Source organism: Neolamprologus multifasciatus, chromosome 22 (genome assembly GCF_963576455.1).
Source record: "Neolamprologus multifasciatus chromosome 22, fNeoMul1.2, whole genome shotgun sequence".
Lineage (NCBI taxonomy): Eukaryota > Metazoa > Chordata > Actinopteri > Cichliformes > Cichlidae > Neolamprologus > Neolamprologus multifasciatus.
The window spans coordinates 33,012,117-33,034,941 of record NC_140459.1 but is presented as its reverse complement, the minus strand read 5'-3'; the positions used below and the strand labels follow the sequence as shown (position 1 = coordinate 33,034,941).

Below are 22,825 nucleotides of genomic sequence, written 5' to 3'. Positions count from 1 at the left end.
AAACATATTTTATGAGGAATACCTGGAATATGAATATATTACAACTTTTCATTTTAAAGATTTTGAAGAAAAACAACCCATGGGGTCATTTTTGACCCCACGTGTGCATCTAAGGGTTAAATAATTTATTTGTATTGCACTGCTGCACATAAGTATCTGAACACCTGGCAATCAGCAAGATTCAGCAAGAAAATGGAAGAGGCTGAAGACAACTGTCAGTCTCTCTCGGACTGAGGCTCCATGCAAGATCTCACCTCGTGGGGTATCACTGATGATAAGAAAGGTGAGGAATCAGCCCAGAACTACACGGGAGGAGCTGGTCAATGACATGAAAAGAGCTGGAACCACAGTTTCAAAGGTCACTGTCAGTAGAACACTATGCCGTCATGGTCTCAAATCATGCATTGCACGGAAGGTTCCCCTGCTCATGTCATCACATGTCCAAGCCCATCTGAAGTTTGGCAATGACCATTTGGATGATCCAGAGGAGGCATGGGAGAAAGTCATGTGGTCAGATGAGATATATGTATATATATGTATATATGTATATGTATGTACACAATGGTTTTACAAGCAACCCTCAAAGAAGGTTTGCTGTGCATACTGGCACACAAACCTAGAAGCATAGAAGCTACTGGGATGGTAATTACTGTGTTTTAATTAACTCAAAAATTGATATCTAATTAAAACTAAACGTGTTTTTCTTCTAAAAAGTGGACAAAATCTTGTTTTCTTCAAGAGAATTGTTAAGAATATCTCACATGTACTACATGTATGTAGTTTTCTTGGATTTTTGGGGTTTCTTCCTTCTTTTTTTTCTTTTCCCCAGGAGTTTCTGGCTGCACAGGCTAGCTTTTAAACTCAGAAGACCCATCATGGCAAAATAAAATCCCAACGATGATACCAAACCTACAAAAAGACTAGCTATATTCATGTGAAATAGGTATTTCTGAATCATTCTTTGGAACAATGTTTCGAACCTGTGTCAGCCCTGCTGGCAATCCATGCAGATAGGGGTGGGACTTTATTTTGTTGGGCACATCATGTGGCTTATACCAATATGTTGATCATACCATTATGTGAAAGAAGGAAGGGGAGCAGATGCTCCGAAGACAGCAAGTGTAGTGGTACAAGCTAGGTACAGAGCAACCATGTGGAAAGTGGAAAAAAAACTGTAAACCTGAAAAGGTGTAGCAACTGGTATCATCATTTTAAAGTTACTGCACTGTAATCCCTAACAGTTGTTCTAGCTCATAACTAATAAGCTCATAACACTCAAATGTCATTTTGTAGTTGAGCAAACTATAAAGTATTGAGCTCTGTTGGCCTTTATGCAACTTTAATTGAATAGGGCTCAATATTTTTTAGCTAATTTGTTTGGAACGCTCAAAAAGTTTAAGAAGCATGTACTAGTGACGTTCTGGTGGGTGGAGTCTTGTCACTCCCTCAGGAAAGCTGAGTCCAGTGTTGCCAACTTAGTGACTTTGTCGCTATATTTAGCGTATTTTCAGACCCCCTTAGCGACTTTTTTTTCTAAAAAGCGACTAGCGACAAATCTGGCTACTTTTTCTGGTATTACTGGAGACTTATTTATGACGACTTTTTGACGTGAAAACGCGTATCGCTCTTACTCTCAACAGGCAGCGGTGCTGCCCTGGGCACCTCACCCGTGCCAAAGCGCTCACAGGGCTCACAGGCGGAGGATAGTCCTCCCCCCGCTGCTATCAGGGCAGGAGATGTTCACACCTGTGCGTCCAAACGGCAAATGAATCGCGCATGAGCGAAGCCGCTGCTCCCGCACTGACTGTAACGCAGTCAATTCTTTTACTGTTATGCTGTTTTGTGGATCACAAGGTTTAAAACTACTTATAAACACACACACACACACAGTAACTCCACCAGAGTGCCAATTTCGGGTCACTTTTGCCGGTCCAGGCCCGGATAAAGGAGCAGGGTTGGAATTGTGACATTAAAAAACAATAATTGCTAAAAGAAATTTAATTTGTAAATAAATTCTAACTGCATTTAGGACGTTTTTTACTCACTTTATGTGTCTTCCACGATGTTGTTTCTCTCTCCAACAACCTAGGTTACAATTACATTAGCATGACTGTCAGGGACCAAGCAGTAAAGCATAAAGGACACAGGTGTTTAATTCAAAAAAGGGGGTTTTATTGACCCAAAAAATATGAAAATATATTTAACAAAGCCAAAACTTAAATAGGCAGACCAATAAAAGAGGTCAACTCAATAGACTAAACTGAAGATAATAATTAACAAAACCTCAAACAAACATAAGATAAACTGACCTGCTGAAATGACACACGGGGGAACTTAAATACCGGTTTAGCTAAACCAAATGACACACACGGGGGAAAACAAAATGGCTGCCATATAAGCAACTAATACAAAACAATTAAACAAACATGAAACACCCCCCAGACAATGAAGCATGTGGTGCAATCCAATTAGGCCGTCATTAGTACTTCAGGTCTACCAGCCCTTTGCCACACCTTTTGCCAGACGGAGAAGCCAACTCCCAGGTAACTCAAACAAAGAAAGATGTATTAATATAACATAAAACAGAACTTTGACCTTGCAAGGTTAATATGTGTGCACCCATATAAACATTGGAAGGTGTGATAGAAAAATAAATACATTTAATAAAGAAACAATATTGAACAATAGATTAGACTATTTTAAAGTAGTGACTGTAAATTAAACTAAAGTGAATCAACGGGTGGTGAGGTGTGGAGCTTACCATGTGTGGCATGCCATCACACACCTCCCCTCTTCAGAGCTCTCGCTGGAACAGCGAGAGAGATAGTCAGCAGTAAGGTTCTCCTTGCCTGGTACATGGTGGACAGTGAATCGGAATGGCTGTAAGGCCAGGTACCAGCGGGTAATTCGCCCATTTGTGTCCTTCATCTGCTCAAGCCACTGGAGTGCTTTGTGATCAGTTTCCAAGGTGAAGTCTCTTCCCAGTAGATAGTAGCGGAAGGAGTCCAGGGCCCACTTGATCGCTAAGGTCTCTTTCTCTACTGTGGAATACCGAACTTCACGTGGAAACAGTTTCCGGCTGATGTAAGCCACTGGATGGCGGCCTTCCCTGGTTTCCTGAAGGAGGACAGCTCCCAGGCCCCGATCTGAAGCATCAGTCTGTAATATGAACGGTTCATCAAAGTTGGGACTGTACAAAACCGGTTGCTTACTTAGTGACTGTTGGATGTCATGAAACGCTGCCACTGCCTCCTCTGTCCACTGGATGTGATTGGGAGAACGTGATCCCGTCAGGTCTGTGAGCAGAGCTGCCCTGTTGGAGAACTGAGGGATGAAACGACGGTAGAAACCTGCCACGCCCAAAAAGGATCTCAGCTGCTTCCTTGTTTGGGGCAGGGGGGATGATTCCATGGCCTCGATTTTGCTGACCTGTGGCCTGATAACCCCCTTGCCGATGACATGGCCCAGGTATTCTGTCTCAGCAGCGGCGAAAACACACTTTGACGTATTCACCGTCAACCCAGCTGAGTGCAAGTGGTCCAGAACAGTTCGCAGGTGTTCCACATGCTCCTCCCAGGTGTTGCTGTGGATAACAATATCATCCAAGTAAGCAGCAGCAAAGTCAGAGCAGTCATGTAATACCTGATCCATTAGCCGTTGGAAAGTTGCTGGAGCTCCATGTAATCCAAATGGCAAGACTGTAAATTGGAAAAGCCCCCATGGTGTTCTAAATGCTGTGAACTCTCTGGACCGTTGAGTGAGTGGGACCTGCCAGTAACCCTTACACAAATCTATTGTGGTCAGGTACCTTGCTTTTCCCAGACGTTCAAGTAGATCATCAATTTTTGGTGTTGGGTAGGAGTCAAACATGGATACGGAGTTCAGGTACCTGAAATCAATGCAGAACCTCATACTCTCATCCCTTTTGGGTACCAAGACCACAGGGTTGCACCATTCGCTTTTAGATCTTTCAATGATCCCTAGGGATAGCATCAAGTCAATTTCCTTCTTCAATGAAGGCAGAAGACGTTCTGGGATCCTGTAACTCAATCGTCTCACAGAGGCACCTTCTCGTACCACAATATCATGTTCGACAATGTCAGTTCTCCCTGGATTCTCTTGAAAGACTGCTGATTTACACATTTCTCTCACCTGCTGCTGCTTGTCCTCTGGGAGATGGCTGAGATCATAATCCAGAGAGCCAGCAGGTGGTAGATATTGCTCATCTGCTTCATCTTCTTCAGGCACTCGCCGTATGAGCATTGCATCCGCCTTGTGTTCAATACGCACCACCCACTCCTTCAGAAGGTTTATATGCAAGACCTTGCTGGGGCGCAACTGCCCTGGGGTGGACACCTCATATGTGGTGGGTCCCAGCTTCCTCATAACTTCAAATGGCCCCTGCCACTTTGCCAGCAATTTGTTGTTGTCACTGGGGAGGAGCACGAGCACCTTTTGTCCTGGTTCAAACGAACGCTGACGAGCAGATTTATCATACCAAGACTTCTGCTGCTGCTGGGCCTCCACCATATGTGATTGAGCAAGTTCACTCATTTTCTCTAACCGTTCTCTCATCTGAATGACATAAGACAAAATGTTATTGGGTCCCTCCTCCGCCTTGTCTCCCTCCCAGATCTCCTTTAACAGAGTTAGAGGGCCACGAACCTCATAACCATACAACAGCTCAAAAGGGGAAAAACCTGTGGAGGCTTGGGGGACTTCTCTATAAGCAAAGAGTAGATATGGCAGCCATTGATCCCAATCATTACCACTGTTGTTGACAAACTTTCTGAGCATCTGTTTCAATGTCTGGTTAAAGCGTTCTGTCAGCCCATCAGTTTGAGGGTGGTATGGTGAAGTTCTCAGACTCCGGATACCCAACAACTGATAAACTTGCTTTAACAAAGTAGACATGAAGTTAGTGCCTTGATCAGTTAGTATTTCTCGTGGAAACCCAACTCTTGCAAAGAACTGCACTAAACAAAATGCAATGGGCTTGGCCTTTATAGATTTTAAAGGGAACACCTCAGGATATTTTGTGGCATAATCTGTTACAACAAGCATGTAACGATTTCCTGCTTTGCTCCTCTCAACAGGCCCTACAATATCCATTCCAAGACGCTCAAAAGGAGTGCCGATGACAGGGAGAGGTTGGAGTGGAGCTCTATGGGGGATTTTGGTAGATGTTATCTGACTTGGATTTCTGACTGCAGAAGTCTAAACTGATGTTGAAGGGCTTTAAATCGCTGTTCTTGTCGTGCATTTAACTCACTCTGTTTTGCATCCCGGACGTCCTGTTGTCCCATGTGAGCATGTAGCATATTGACTAGATCAGACAAAGTAGGCTCCTTTTCCACTCTCTCCACAACTTCAGTGACTTCTGAGGCTCCATTTTCCTCCTCTTCGCAAGTTTGCTGAGCAGATCCCTTTTTCTTTTCATTCTTGCCACCACGATGCATTTTTCTTCCTCATGGGGAAAAACAGAAGAAAGGGGAAAAAAAAAGAAAAAGGACCTGTGTCCAATACTGGATGATCCCACCGCTGCCACCAATTGTCAGGGACCAAGCAGTAAAGCATAAAGGACACAGGTGTTTAATTCAAAAAAGGGGGTTTTATTGACCCAAAAAATATGAAAATATATTTAACAAAGCCAAAACTTAAATAGGCAGACCAATAAAAGAGGTCAACTCAATAGACTAAACTGAAGATAATAATTAACAAAACCTCAAACAAACATAAGATAAACTGACCTGCTGAAATGACACACGGGGGAACTTAAATACCGGTTTAGCTAAACCAAATGACACACACGGGGGAAAACAAAATGGCTGCCATATAAGCAACTAATACAAAACAATTAAACAAACATGAAACACCCCCCAGACAATGAAGCATGTGGTGCAATCCAATTAGGCCGTCATTAGTACTTCAGGTCTACCAGCCCTTTGCCACACCTTTTGCCAGACGGAGAAGCCAACTCCCAGGTAACTCAAACAAAGAAAGATGTATTAATATAACATAAAACAGAACTTTGACCTTGCAAGGTTAATATGTGTGCACCCATATAAACATTGGAAGGTGTGATAGAAAAATAAATACATTTAATAAAGAAACAATATTGAACAATAGATTAGACTATTTTAAAGTAGTGACTGTAAATTAAACTAAAGTGAATCAACGGGTGGTGAGGTGTGGAGCTTACCATGTGTGGCATGCCATCACAATGACCAATTATGCAAATTAGGCAATGACGTCATTTGGCGACTTCTAGCGACTTTTAGGACAGCCAATAGCGATTTTCCTTACTGAGGAGTTGGCAACACTGGCTGAGTCAGATTTGGCCAGCCCGTGTGGATTAAGAGTCCCCAACTTCAACCCACCACGACCACCACCTTAATTTTTTCATCAACAGCCCTAAATTTGGTAAGTCCAATGTGTTTTTGTTTTGTTTAAATTTAATTTTGATAAACAGTCTTTTTTATTTTTAACTGGAAATATATTCGTACTTTGTGCACATTGAATGTTTGTTATAAATAAATTCGAATCCAAGTAATTGTAACTTTAGAAGTTATCGAATGTGACAAATACGTAATGTTACTTCAAATTACAACGGTGTAACGTTTTGGCGGTTTTCCGTGGGGGACAACATTTCCCATAATGGATTGCATTCTTGCCCGGTAAGTTGACAGTGGCAGATCTAGCTCCATGTGTTTGAACTTTCTGCCAAAACTTTCTGCTGTACGTTTCTACCAGTTGTCGTATTCGCCGGTAATGCACTTGCATATTGTGACTATAATTAGTTCAATAAGTGTCCGTGTTACACAGTCAGTAGTTTACGCTGTTGAGCTATGTGTATGTGTGTGCTAGCATGAAACGAACAATGCTAAACAACATGAGTGTGTTATCATGATGGTAATTAGACACATGTTTGTATTTTTTCGTAGTCTCAAATGTATGGTTGTGAGATAATCTCGAAATCCTTTTAACAGTTTAGAGGGGTATTCCACTAAGCGAGCTCTACAAGTCAAGGCTTGCGAAAAAATGCATCGCCTGATTCAGCCTAACATTACACACGGCCGGACTCGGTGCTATTAATAAAACCAGAAGATAACCCATGTCAGAATATAGCGGACATGTTAAATGTTTTACAACACAATTGAAATAAGGCCTTAAAGTTAATTCTTCCACTACATTCCGTTTCCTGCCTTCCAAATGTCAAGTCACATTACAACAGTATTTTGTATGACATATGTATTCATTTCCATGTTGCAAGGCACTTTGAAGTATTTTTAACACATGGACAGGGCTATTTTGAACAGGACGAAGAAAGAGAGCAATTTGTGTGTTATTAATAATGCCTGGTGTCAGAAGCAGCAAGGGTTGGACAAAAAGTTTCTGGCGGCAATATTTTTCAAAATGCTAAAAACAAAATTCATAACTAATAAATACTAGAACTGTATTATATAAGATGAACTCCACACTTGACATAATTTAGCCACTAAACAGCAAACTGTAGCTGCTGTAATAACTAGAGATGGCACGATACCACTTTTTTATGTCCGATACCGATATCATAAATTTGGATATCTGCCGATAGCGATATGAATCCGATATAGTGTGTTTTTTAATCAATAAAACGTTTTTTTTAATATCTTGCTGCATTTTGTATAAGTTTATACTCAAGTTTAAATAAACAACAACACTAAAGCAATTCTGTTATACCTGTATGTAAAAAATACACTGCGCCCAAAATATTTCATAGTTCAGCAACACTGATCAACCTAATAAACTTAAACCTACTCAATCCTTCCTATTCTGGTATTTTAAAGAGTACTTAGCAGAAATATTAAGCAACCTAACTAATAGGGTTGCAAACTCCCAGCAAAAAAAACAAACAAACCACCCTCCACCTCATGATGCTTAATCGATGTAATCAAATTTAATTTGATGCAGGGGAAAAATGCACAGAAATAAATTATTTTTCAAGAATAATTAAATAGATTCAACATCTTTCTTCAACAGAATTGCAGAATTCACAGATGGTATCTTCCCAAAGGAAAAAGTCCTATAGCTTACTAGGGTATGTTAGACTTAACAGTTACTATATACAGTAATGGACTTCTATACATTTTACATCAGATTAAAACTTTGGGTGTAAGAGTCAGATAATTATTTATTAAAAGCTAGACATTTTAAATGAGAATAAGAAAGAAAAGTATGTCTTTGTGCCCCCTTTTCCCTGTCCATGCCCTATCGGCCCCCCTCGCTACACTTTGCTAGATCCGCCCCTGCACAGCTACCAGCGGTCAGCTGCGTAGAAAAAGATCCTGGTGTAGAAAGTAATATTAAATAAATTCTAACAACAGCTTATCAAGCTTAATAGTGCTGCTGTTGTTCAGCCGCTGGTTTCCTCTTTCTGCTGAGAAGTGGGCCAAAAACTCAGAAGAGAGACAACTCGCGACAGAAAAGCCGATCAGCTGATCATTGATCAGTTTCACGATTGAAGTAGCAGCAGGAGAGAGAGAGAGAGAGAGAGGCAGTCGCTCCTAATATCTGTTGTTAAGCTTAACGCGGGAATGCTTTACAGACATTCAGAGATGAACTTACACACTTGCTTTACTTCTCTCTGAGATAACTTCCTCGGAGATCAAATGCTGGTTTGGTAGCGAGGCTACAAATACACACAGCCGCTCTATCACCTGATGCATACTGCTGCGATGTGCTGCGGTTATGAGCCGAGTTACGCCATGTAGCAAGTTTTGTGAGGTGCTTTTTTGATATTTAATGGATCGGATTACATTTTTTATTTCTCACCGATATCCGATCCAGTAATTTAGGTCAGTATCGGACCGAGACGTAATATCGGATCGGTCCATCTCTAGTAATAACTTGATATTAGAGATGGGGTAATCCACCACTTCATTGCTTGCTGAACACTGACACAAATCACACAAAAAGCCAAAAGCCATCACAAAGCCTATTCAATTAGAGAGATGGAGCTAACATTAGCTTCAAAGGTAGCGTGCGAGCTAGCAGGTTTGCCATAGTAAATTAGTGAGTCTTGACATTATCCTTTGATGAATCGGTATTAGGAAATTAAAGCCGGAATTGCCCTGAAGAGCCTGGCTAATGGAGTTAGCTCGCTTTGTGGAATACCCCTCAGATATGCTGTATTAAGAAAGATTGTTATTAACAATTGGTTTAATTTGTGTTTACACAATCATTAGAAATGTTTTGATTTCAACTGTGGAGACCACAAAAATAGTTTGATCACTTGAACCCTTTATTAATACAATAAAAACACAAACATCAACAGAACTAGAATGAAATATTGAAGAATGTTTTTGAACATTAATAAGTCGTCTTTGTGCACATATTGTTTACAGATATCAGACTGCAAAGAGCGCTACAGAGAGTCAACATTTCACCAGTTGCCAGTGGGTGAGTTTTACAATTTGTGTCCTAATTTAAATAAAAAATAAATACAAAGAAAATAGACAATTTTGCCCTGAATTATTCAAAATGTTTAGATTTTTTTGCAACAGAACAGACAAAATTAAATTACTGTGTGAACATGTTGCCATAATTATGTTCCACCTAATTTAAAAATTTACACGCATTTTAAGTACAATGCGCGTAAACGGTGCAAACAGGGCTGAAATGATTTTGACTTTAATTGCAAATATTTTAATTGCAGGGGTGAAGTTGGCCCAATGGAGTGGAAATGCAAGTTGTGTTCTGCAACTTTAAATTATTATTTTGGCACTACACTGTATTGCATACCCAATATTCACGAGTGTCCGCCCTGCTATGTCTCTATGACAGTTGCATTTGTACTTTTCCATCATTCGAGGCAATGAAAGCTCATCTGTCAAGATCACATAATGATTCACATAGAGTTGATGCAACTGAAGGAGCATGTGGTTGTTTTATATGTATTTATATGTGGTTGTTTATACAATGTATTTTGTATAAAGAAAGCTCGAAAAGCTGAGGTCAACTACATCACCAACCTACCGAAGGATCACACCCCAGCCATTCTGGAAAAAATGAGAGAACAGATCATGCATAAAGACTGAGAGAAACTACTTAGTCATAGGCAAGCTCATGGACACCACCTATGCCCTATGTCGCCAAGAAATTGTTGGAGCTGTTGGAGCTCCACGAGTGAGGGACGTCGTGGACAGATGGCCAGCTCTACTTATTGAGTCACAGGTAAAAAAAAAAAAAAAAGTGTATATATATATATATATATATATATATATATGTGTGTGTGTGTGTGTGTGTGTGTATATGTGTGTATGTATATATATATGTATATGTCTGTCTTTCTCTTTACTGTTCTCCCAGTTTTTAAAAATCTAGATTTTCAAACAATTTACCAAAAAGCAAATGGCAGATGTAAAATGACAACACATCACTCTGTGGCGTATTTTTTCCCCCCCATTCACAGTAAACAAAGTCTCTAGAAATTTATTTATTTTAATTTCCTTTAGATAACATTACAAAGAATGACAGAAAACTTTCTATTTTGGCCTTGGTTCTGACTACAATTGCTCTGGTTTTGCTAACCTGAGAACTTTTTAAAATACATTCACAATTCTGTTCCTAATTCATCTTTGTTCATTTCTGTGTATTTCTGTTCATGTACAGGTGGTTGCAGAGTTCCACCAAATCAACAATGTTAACCTGCGCACTCAATTCTACAAGGAGCTGGACAGACATACGCCTAGACTCATCACTTTGTTCCGAGACAAGGCCATCAAGACTGGCAAGATTGCAGAGGAGTTAGCAAAGCTCATGAGAATTTATGACATTCAGGTAAATTTTTCATTTCACGTGATTCAGCATTACATTAACAGATGGTTTGTACACAGCTGTAAGAAGCCATAGTGTCAATTGCTTCAACTGTGCCCCGAGATTAAGTGATTATGCCATGGATACAAGGTTGTCATTTTAGGAGAAGGACATCTTGACAAAAAGTGTTGTGTTAAAAAGATTTATCAGCTTCAATTTGAAGTCCAAACAAGTACTGTTTTTGTAAAAATTGGTTTACATTTGGAAGTTTTTCCTTTGTGAGTTGTTGATGCATTTACAATGGAAACGTATTAATTTAAAATGTGTATTACTAAAAATACGGTTATCCAAAATACTGAATTTACCATCTATGGCTAGGGTAGGGTAGGGTTACCCTTCTAGATTGACAAGTTTAGCCCTTTACATGAAAAGTTTGGACACCCCTGATCTATAACAATGACAATCAGAGCATGGCTATCCAACACTTTGTTTTTACTCTGCATTTGTATAAATACTATTCTAATAGATATTGTATGTTCATCTAGGAACAGTGTGACGTAAATACAAGACGGGCCTTCGTCCTTCGTGCACTTCTTGTGTACCTGCGTGAAGATGCCTCCACGTTATTCAGGACTTGTGATGTAAGTGTACTGGCCTCAGCATCAACCCCTTTGCCTAGCTGTTCAGTCGAACATATGACATCGCTCAGAACTCAAGGAGGACGAGGGTGTATATCAGGAAGGAGGTTCAACACACACTGTAAACCCCAACAGTCTACCTGACTTATAAAGTTTGTGGATACAACAATTGAAATTCGTCACAAAGTTGAAACAACTTAAAGCTTTTCTGTTCTGTTAACGATTCAAACAGTTATAATTGTACATGGCTTAGAAGTTAAGAGTAAATACTGCTTTTTTAATTATGATTTTTGAGTAAATGTTTTTTTTTCGAGCTCCGCATGTGTACGTCATGACGTCATGACGTTTTCTAACCTGAACGACGTTGACAGAAAATTCTGTTCAATATGGCTGCCCTTCGCGAGCGACTGGAGAGCACATTTGGAGAAACTTGTAAGTAAAACGGAACCTTCGTTATGTTTATTTTTTCTGTAAAAAAGCAAGTATATTAATATGTTGCAGCCAATAACTTGTTTTTGAATGCGCTGTTGTGTTAAACAGCACAGACCCAGGTAGTGAATAGTTGTTCGCTGTTGTTCGCGCTCTTTTTCAAACTGATGATGTCGTTAGTTTTACAGTTTTAACCGATTAAAACACAGTTTTGCTAAGAATTGCACATAAAGAAAGCGTCTTAGTGATATTTTAACGACCCATTGCCAACGCAAGAAAGTTGGCGTTTTTACAACAGCAGCCTCATTGTTCGGCAGGTTTTTTTTTCCTTGTCATTAGCATCGTTCAAAAGTGACTTAGCTAGCAGTGGCAACTTGTATCTTAAACAATTAAAAGTAATACGCAGATTAAAATATAGCAAGGTGTTGTATATTTAGTGTGCTGATAAGGTTTTCAGTATTTTTATTTTTTATTCCAAGGCTGAAGACCGAAGAAAAAAACTTAAGACTGCAAGTAATTTCAGGTGGAGACAGTAAACACAGGTGAGTTGAAAGATCTATTGAAGAGTCCTTTCTTCATGGCCATTAAAACATTTGTACGTTAAAAGACCTGTTTTTTTTTTTTTTGTTTTTTTTTGTTTTTTTTTTAATCATGCCCCTATTTGTCACACTGAATCATGTTGAAAAGATATATTTTCATGGCTCCCCCCATTACTATTACCTTGTACTTCTTTCAACCGGTCTATTTTATTTTGTGACATTAACATCTTAAATGTACCCCGCCAGTATAATTATTAATAGCTGTGTTATTATTTATAATGCATCTTTTTATCATGTGCAGATCTACCAAGGGTCGGTGGCACAGTTCAACTTTTATGGTAAGTTATAACACTTCATATTTAGTCACATAAGTAAGTTGTTTCATCAGTTGTTGAGTTCTTATAAAATAATTTTGTATAACTGTACAAAATTACTGAGGATACATCCAATGTGTAAATCCCAATCAGCAATTTTACTGTGATATTTGCTCATGTTTAGAGAATCTCCATTATATTGGTTACTGAGTTTCCATTTTTTTGTAGGGCCAAATTTGTATTAAAAATTAATATTTTCATGTGATGTGAAAATACTCAATCATTTTTAATTTTTAAAAGAAACCATTCATTAAGTCCCTTAAAGTGCAGATTTCAGTAGTTGCTGAAATGCATATAAAATGTCCCCCAAAAAACGTCTTGATACGTTGATTGGGGTATTTCAAAATTAAAAATGTTTAGAAACCCAAATTTTGACTGAAAGTTTCATAACCTGGACGTGTGATGTAACTGAAGGGAGTTGTATGTTATGCGCTGTTGGCAGTAGGTGGTGTTCGTGAGCGTTAGTGTGTTTACTATGATTATATTGCATTCATTTTTCTTAAAAATACAAAATTATTGTGTTTGTGGAAGCTGTACAAACACCAGCCTGTGTGTCAGGACTAGGGCTGGGTATCGTCACTGATTTCGTGAATCGATTCAATTCCGATTCACAAGGTCCCGAATCGATTCGATTTAATTCAATTCGATTTGAATCTGTGAAATTTTGACAGTCAGAAATATTATAATTCAGATCAGTACATTTACATATTTTTGTATCTATAAAAAGGAAGCTGACACACGCAAGACTTTATCAAAGGTGTGAGCATCACAGCAGATGCCTTTGTGTCAAAGTAGATGACGATAAAACACAGAAAAACATGAAGGCAATTTTCCTGGCCTGGGATTTTCTAAAAATATTCTGCAGTACATCAAAAACGAAAGAAAAACATTAATCAACACATGAACATTACCTCTGAAGTTACAGCGGTTTTATTAGAGACACGGCTAAGCGTTTTGCATAATTTTAAAAAGTTTAAATTTGTTCAGTATTGAACGGCAGAAATTAGGTTTTCTTTTCGGAAGTATATAAAACGAAGAAAAAAAACGTCGGCCGACAGCGCTGTAAACAACGGTAGACTTGTGCGTAACAAGCAAGCGAATAATGCAGAAAACAGATTTTTAGACGGGAAACTGTTCTTGAAGTACAGGGAGAGAGAGAGAGCTGTGCATCGTGGTCGAAGCAAAACAGTAAAAGTAAGAGTGAATACATGACGATGTTAATGTGAAGCGCAGTTTGGATTTTCTTTTGCTGCTGGTTCGGTCAATATTGTTTGGAGAGACATCAAACTAACAGCTTTAGAATCAGCGCATAAAGGGCATGAACACAAAGCGCGGACCCGCGGATCAGAATCAGCGAGCTGTCGGCTTTCAGCCCCGACTGTGAGAAAGGCGACATCTCACTGATTCTGATCCGCGGGTTGCGCTGTGTGTTTAAGTCTTTGTGCAGAATCCGTGTTCCTGCTCTCATTTACTGTCTTAGCTGTTTGGTGGTGGTTGAAATTTTGTGAGATTTCACCTGAGATTCTGGCATTTCGGGCAAAATAAATTTATATTAAAAAATTGATTCAGGATTTTAATGAATCGATTTTACGTTATCCAAGCCAGAATCGATTTTAATCTATAAATCGATTATAAAAACCCACCCCTAGTCAGGACATGGAGTCCACAGGTTACCAAATAACAAAAATAAAGCTCTATCTGGTTTACCTGCAAGCACTCTGTGAGCTAAAGGTACACTGCACATCAGCTGCTTTTAATTACGAAAAAACAGTTGATAGCTGCGCTCAATTCAGACTGGAGGTTTAGCCCACCACTCCAGCGTTGTGATTGAGTTTAACTTGGGATACTGAAGCAAAGATGAGGTGCGCAGTTCTTGTGGTGCTAACTGCTTTCAGGACCGCAGCTGTTTCAGCAGGAAGGAGACAGATCACTGCTCAGAGGCTCAGCTCTTTGGACAGAAACTGTAAACCATGAGTCTTGTTGTCTAACATCTGCCAATGACCAAGTTTGTTGAAAGAATGATAACAAAGATTAGAAGCAGCGTGTATTGTAAAAGAAACTGTAGCTAGCTTGCAGCGGCCAAGCTAAAAACATTAGCACTGCCTTGCAATGTTTTATTGAGGCTGTTAATTCTCTCCCTGGTCTCTCTCATGTGTCTCTGGACCGCAGCAGGCTCATAGCTGGATGGTTGTTGTGCTAAATCATGTGTGTAGTTGTTACCATTTAAAGTTTAGTCTGTGTCAAAGTCAGCCTAAATCTCAGAGTTTTCTATTGATTGAGCTGACAGGACTCCCTCCAGCTATGTCATGTCTGGTCTGGCCTTAAAAAAATAAATAAAAATAATTTATGTTGGAGCAATTTTTTTTATTTGTGAAACTGTTCTTAAATGGGAGCTGTTTTTTTTTTTTTTTTTTTTTTTTTTTTTGTCTCCTAGTTGAGCTCCAACTAGTGTGACTAAACGTTTGTAAAAGTCCCCGGATGATGACAACAAAGCACAACCAAGATGCTACCAAGTGCTTGGAATTCATAACAAAACAGTGGGAAAATAATGGCGTTTTGTGGCAGGTTATGCTTTATGTAAAAGCTGCAGTGTCTAGTGCCCCAACAACTTTCATTATATGGATATAGGCTGGTCAGGAATTGATCTAAATATCTCTCAAAGGACTCAAAATAGCACCTAAGTTGTGTGAGTGAGTAAATGAACATTTTGCATTCCATAAGGCTCACGTTGCAAAAAACGGTAGATCTCCTTGAATGTTTGTCAAGAAACTGGCAATTATATAAATATAGAACTAGAATTATTTGCATGGTAAAGTAATAGATCATCTAAGCAGGTGTGATTTGCACTTTAAAATTGTTCTTGAAAGTGGAAACACTAAGGATGTGCCCTCTAGTTACAAGTATTTGAAACTAAAAACTGAGCTCATTTTTTTTTCTACATTTATCTTTAGGATCCAATTGAGAATGTTGGACAACATTTGGCCTTTTACAGTCACCATGCAGTGATTGAAAGTTTGAGCATTAATTGTAATTACTTTGAAATTGTGTAGTCTGTTTTTTCCTTTAAGAACTGGAATACTGATGTTCACTGAAGTTTTTCAAATAAGCCAATGGATTGGAAGTGCAAATTGTGTGCAGTCACCTCAGACACCCGGGCACAGTTATTTAAGCATTACCGTTTGAACCACAGCATTTATTCTAAGGTTAGTCCCTTGCCTTGTCTCTATGACTCTTGCATTTGTACATTCAAATTATTTAATGCATTGAAAATCCATTTGTCACGGATTCACAATGAGCCATTGAAAACTGGTGCAAGTCAAGGTGCACAAGAAGCTCTTGTGTTTTTTACATGTCCCTTGTGCAAATTAAAGCAGCCTTTCTCAGAGACTGCATTATTCAGCCATTTACGAAGACACCTAAAAAACCATGAGAATGTTGCTTGCCCTTATAAAAACTGTAGTTACCTCACAAATGTGTATTCATCCTTTAATACACACAAAAGTAGAGCACACACAGGTAGTCTGGACATTTGCGATGACCTTGTGTCAACAGAAAACAGCAGCCCAGTGGAAAGCACTGGTGAGCTTGCCCTTGAGGATGTTAATGATGAGCATTTGGAAGCATTGGCTTTTCCAGAAGTGGACAGTGTTTGTGATACCAGGCAATTAAGAGCCCAGCTACACAAGAATTTGTCTTCACTGTTCCTGAAGATGGAAAGTATCCTTCATGTTTCTGAAATGGCTTCTCAGGAAATAGTTGATACTCTGACACAAATATTTTCTTTGTCAAAGCCCCTCATTAAAGTAACTCTGCACGATGTTTTACAAAGGCATCAGATTACTCCTTCCGATACTGTCCTTAATGATTTGCTTAATGCTGTAAATGATGCAAATATTTTTGCTTGTGCCACAGCAAAAGGGGAGGACCTTTGTTCAAATAAACGTAGAAAAAGGTTTATAGAAAAAAACTACCCTGTGGTAATGCCTGTTCAGTATTTCTTAGAGCCTGGTTGTACAGCAATTCATGTCCCTATACTTGAGATGATCCAAAAAATGTTCCAACATACAGACATTCTGAACAGAATTATGGAAACAAATATCTCACATCAGGGTCTTTACACAAGCCATAAAGATGGGTTGTATTTCCAAGAAAACGAGTTACTATCTTCATCAGAGCTTTCACTGCCACTGATACTGTACATTGATGACCTTGAAATTGCTAATCCATTGGGCACTTCAAGGAAAATACACAAACTGTGTGCAGTATACTGGGTGTTTGCTGATTTGCCAAGTAAATACCGTTCAGGTCTACATGTCATTCAGCTAGCAGCACTATGTAAGGTACCTGATCTCCAAAGGTGTGGCTATCAAAGAGCATTTGGTCCTTTGCTACAAGATCTAAAAACTCTTGAGCAAGATGGTGTATTTATTGAGTGCCTTGGTAAATCTGTTCAAGGGACTGTCTTGTGCGTTGTATCTGACAATCTGGCAGCCCACTCATTGGCTGGGTTTAGCCAGTCTTTCAGAACAGGATTTATTTGCAGGTTCTGCAATGCAACACGAGACCTAATTCAGTCTCATGATGTTGGAGATGGCAAGTTTAGCCTCAGAACAAAAGCCAGTTATGATCATAATGTGCAGGAAGTCCTACATGGGGATGGTCATAGTCAGGAAGGTGTGCAACGGAAATGCATCCTGACCGAAAGTTTGCAGTATTTTCATACAACTACAGGCTTCCCGCCTGATGTCCTGCATGACCTTTTTGAAGGCATTGTACCTGTGGAGTTGGCCATGTGTATTCAGGAGATGATTCGGCGGAAATATTTTACTCTTGAGCATTTGAATAGGAAAATCTTGTCTTTTCCTTACCAGCATTCAGACAAAATTGACAAACCAAAGCCCATCCCAAAGAACTTCTCTACAAAGAGAACCATTGGTGGCAATGGCCATGAGAATAGCACACTGCTGAGACTACTGCCATTCATGATTGGTAATGTAGTTCCTGAGGAAGATGCTTCTTGGACAGTGTTAATGGATTTGAAAGAGGTTGTTGAGCTAATGCTGTGCCCAAGATTTGATGAAGAGACCATACAGTATTTGCAGTCAAAGATAGATGAACACAGAAAAGTGCTGCAGGACATTTTTCCTGAATTCAGACTGCTTCCAAAACATCATTATATAGAGCACTACCCAGCTCTTATACGTGCTTTTGGACCACTTGTCCATTTCTGGACAATGAGGTTTGAGGGTAAGCATCGGTTTTTCAAGCGGGTAATACATGACACACAAAACTTTAAGAATGTGTTGCAAACATTAGCAACACGGCACCAACACATGGTGGCCTACTACCTCAGTGCACCAACATTTTTTCAGCCACATCAGCAGTCGTCACATGTCACTTCTGTCACGGTTTCAGATCTTCCTGAAGTTGCACAAGAATACATAAAGAATAAAACCGACAGCAGAATTATTTACAGCACATCAAAGTTCATTGTTGATGGTACAACTTACAGTCCTGGAATGTTTTTGTCTGTGGGGGAGGATGGGGGACTGCCACAGTTTAGCAAGATCGAAAAAATTCTCCTTGTTAACAATGATGTTGCATTTCTTTGCAAAGATCACAAGTCAAACTACATTGAACATGTAAGGTCATATGAACTCTACCCAAGTTGTATAGCTATCCACTCCATGTCTGAGTTTAATGACAACTTGCCCCTTTCTGCATACTATGTGGAAGGAAAACTATTTTTGACACCAAAACGTTTTATACGTCTACACTGAAAGTGTATTTGCATTATGTAATTTGCATATGTTGTACATATATTCATTTTTGTAATATACATGTGTAATAGACTGTTTTATCAGATAAATGTAAAAAATGTACTAGTGTTTTTTTTTTGTTTGTTTTTTACTTGTTTATGAAATCAAAGTAAATCCAAACTTAATTACCAAGTTCTAATTGGATATATAAACTTCAGATGAAAAGCACAAGATACCTTTCATTAATCATTGCAGTTTCACAATGCAGAAGCTGTGTGTGGGGGAAAATAAAAAAAATACCATTAAGCAGCAGCCTGTAAAAGAAGTAGTTTGTAAGTAGAAGTTCTGTGTAATATTACAAGTATCTCACTGATGTAGTATGTACTATCGCATAACGATGTGTCTTTGCAAAGATTTATCCTGCAGTTTGGCTTGGTTTTGTAAAATAACTGCAGTGTAAATTCATATGTATTCTGTGCTTTTTTTTTTCCAACTTAACAGAATTTATACATGGTGAGACAATGCTGATTATATGGTAAAAACCTAAAACTGAAAGAGGGTTACTGTTTACCATGACTAAATGGAATGATGGCCTGTGACTTTGTAACATTTGAAATTCTTGTTGTTGATGTTTTGGACTGTTGGATGATCGGCCATAGAATTCAAGACTGCACTCAAAGTAAACAGCAGTAATTGTAAGTTTTTTTTGCCATGCTAAGTGTTTATTTTGTCATGAAATGTACAGTGTACTTTTGAAATTTTTGAAAGCTGTAATGATGGCTGAGTATATAATTATCACTGACCATAATAAGGTTAATGGTATGATGTACAGTGTTTTTATATATGAGACGATTCATTTTTTAAAAATCATCTCCATTCCTTGTTTTATTCATAGGATGATGGCAGTATCCCAAAAGTTCCTGCTGAGAGTTCACCTCACCACAGATGTTGTTGTGAAGGTTTCTCTAACTAAGCGGCCTGAGTCGGTGGAAGAACTAATCACCATACTCCGTGAGAAGCTCAACCCAAGGCTGGACTTTGAGTTTACCTTACAATACGAAGACCCCGACTTTGATGGGCAACTTACCTGCCTACTGGATATTCAAGAGTTGCCGGAGAAGGGCACACTAAAAGTAGTGAGATCTGAAAGTGATGTCAGTTCTTGTGCAAGTTCTGATACAGACATCCTTCCTCATGTGCCTTTAGCTCAGCGTCTGAAGTGTTGGCCTGACAATTTCCCAGTACCTACCTTTTCTTACGAAGTTGAACATCTCCTTGAGGAGGGAAATAGAGCCTTTGAGATGTCTGGAAAACATCTGAAGTTGACTCGAGCCCAAAAGCACAACATCTTGGAGACAATGGCTTCAGCGATGCATACCTTCAAAGCCTATCCGAGTGATGGAGATGTCGGTTTGGCAGCAGAAGCTCTTGTTACCACTCATCCATGTCTTAAAGAGCCTGGAAGTAGGAATGGAAGTTATGGTTGGAAGACCAGTTTAAAATTCAAGATGGGAAATTATCGCACCAAGCTAGCCAGATCTGGATGTGTGGAGGTGTCTGTCAACACTGGCAGGAGGAGTGTTAACAACCCTGAAGGAGAGCATCCCCACTCAAACATAAAAAGAGCCAGAAGAGCTGAGGTGAACTACCTCCCAAACTTTCCAAGAGGAGAAGATCAGGTCAGTTTGGAGGATATGAGAGTCCAGATAAAAAATGAGGTTGAGAAGACTGAGCCCAACAAAGTAATGATTGAAAAACTGATGCAGACTACCTTTGCACTTCGTCGCCATGAAATTGTTCAAGACAACCCAATGGTAAAGAACTTCTTAGAGAAATGGCCTGCTCTGCGATTTGACTCTCAGGTGTGCTTTGATTTTTTTTTTCTTCTTCAGTTTAACATGAAACAATGCAAGTTCAGCAGATCTCTTCAGATTCAGATAATAAATAAATAACAAATAAATAAATAATAGATAACAAACAAAAATATATTTCAGCTTTGTGATACACTTGTGCTTGTGGTTCGGGTCCAATTTTAACAAAAAATACTTAATAGGACATCTATAAAACAAGGTTAGACAGAAGTTGGGCAATTCCTCTTTAATGATAAGATGTAAATTTGGTCAGTAATTTGGCTTCATGTTGATGTTTTTGTTCCTGTTTTATTTTAGATTTGTGCGGAGTTCCACCGAGTCACAAACATCAACCTGCGGAACCAGTTCTACGCTGAACTTGACAGACACACACCATGACTCATGGCTCTATACAGACAGAAGGCTGCACGGACTAGCAAGATATCGGAGGCTCTGCGAACCATCCTGAATCATTATGATCTTCAGGTGAATATTGATAATGATAAAATTAACACAAATTAAAAGTTTCACTGATAAAAACTCAATTTTTCCTTGCTTTGAACATCTGTGTTCTATACAGATTACAGCTCTGATCTGTTATTATTTTAAAATACTGTGTAGGATTTTTGTCAAATGAGTAAGATACAGACTCTTTGTCATAAGAGACAGAAAGGTTGTGTCTTAAAAGAAATGTCTCCAAAATTATGTAGAGTCACATACCATGCAGTTTCATAAACATGTATTCTCCCCAAAGAATGACACCTGAAAACTTTGTGTTCAATCAACTTTTCTTTTCCCTTTTTAGGAGGCGCCTGATGTCAACGTGAAACGCACTGCAGTGCTTCGTGCCCTTCCTGTATACCTGCGGGAGGAGGACCCAGAATTCTTTAAGACATGTAATGTAAGTGTATTTTTGCATCACTTAAATTCTGCCAGTGAGATAAAACACCATGTTTTTTAAAAAAATACAATTTAATACCCTAGCAGCTACCAAATTGTACAAACAAAATGCCCTCTCTTTAGAAAACCCTCACACACACACACAGGGTCAGGAGCAGGGCACAGGCGTATCACAGCACTTCGGCTACGCTGCAGGTGGCCCCAAAAACAAGGCTGAAGTCAAGATTTAGCTTCTTTTTGAGATAAAGTCATAAAATAAAAAATGACTTCTTTTTTTTTTTTTTTTAGAAAAGTAACAAACATACTAATTATGTAATGACAGAAGCTAACGCGCTAATGTACATTTTTCAAAAAAGTAGAGTACCCTAACCCGTTACAAAGTAACCCACTACACTGCTGAATTTTTTGCTAGATTACAGGTCTTGCTTGTCACATTCTCTCAAACCAACCTTACTTATTGATACTGTGTCTATTCCAGGCGGACACATTGGATGAGTCGACCCTCATTGACACTCCAGTTGCCCTTCTCACAGTGGTTACCGACGGCGCTTCCCAGACCAGTTCTGTCCATTTTACTTCCTCAAGCATGGCCGTTGTGGTGGAAGGCAACTTGGTGATGCGTGATATTCCCAGATTTGCAGATGCATTTGCCTTATTGTTTGGCTTGATCTATGCTCTGCATTTAGACTACCCCAGGAAGCTGGTTCACACATTTACCTTTGTCCAAAAAATCTTCATGGGGCTTGATGACGGCAAACCCCTGAAACCCTGCCTACATGCTCTTAAAAATGATTTGTTGCTGAAAGAGTAGTTTTGGAAGGAATATAAGGCAATGTTTGTTAGGACGTGCACTCTGTTACTGAGCACTTTGTTTGAAGCACTTTATTTAAAGCACTTTAAGTTTACTGCAGGCTTTGGGTGGATTTAACTCCATCAGTTTACCTAATTTTCCTATACTTGCCTGCCTGTTCTGGTTATTTGGAAGATGATCATTTTTATTTGTATCCATTTTAAAAAATTGTTTTTCATTTCTTTTTCAAACAACAGTGATTATTATTGACTTTTTATTTTGAATTTTTAAGTATTTTGAGAAAGATGCAATTAGGACTGATGTTGTCCTTTGTGATTTTATAAAAAGATGTTCTACACTGAATTTATAATGCTCACTTTATGGTGCCCATGTCCATGGTTTTATAAAAACATTTGCAATGTTTTTACATTTCTATAAAAAAATGTTAAATAAACAAAATGTAAAGTAAATGAATTTCTCTAATTTTTTTTACTAGTCTAAACTCAAACATTTAAAAATAAATATCTTTTAATTAATAATCATATAATTTGCGTTTAGGTTGTAATATAATTGCATTGTGTTGGATCAAAATAGTAAACTACAAAAAACACAAAAATATTAAAATTAAAGTATATAGTTTTTAAGTAAAGCTCAATTAATAAAATCAAAATATAATTTAAAATTTTTAAGTTAACAATAAATACAAATTTTGAGTACCCCCATACTTAGAAGAGATGAGTTTGTGTACT

The 22,825-nt window shown here is 38.7% G+C and overlaps 1 pseudogene across 1 annotated transcript; it reads left to right on the top strand.

Annotated features, from left to right (window-relative positions):
• The first annotated feature begins 11,542 nt into the window (after window positions 1–11,542).
• LOC146493822 (uncharacterized) lies at window positions 11,543–22,546 on the top strand (annotated as a pseudogene). Its single transcript, XR_014871912.1, has 8 exons — window positions 11,543–11,867; window positions 12,344–12,406; window positions 12,705–12,741; window positions 15,729–19,231; window positions 19,432–20,398; window positions 20,705–20,872; window positions 21,192–21,287; window positions 21,765–22,546. The product of XR_014871912.1 is annotated as an uncharacterized LOC146493822 (transcript).
• Window positions 22,547–22,825: the final 279 nt, after the last annotated feature.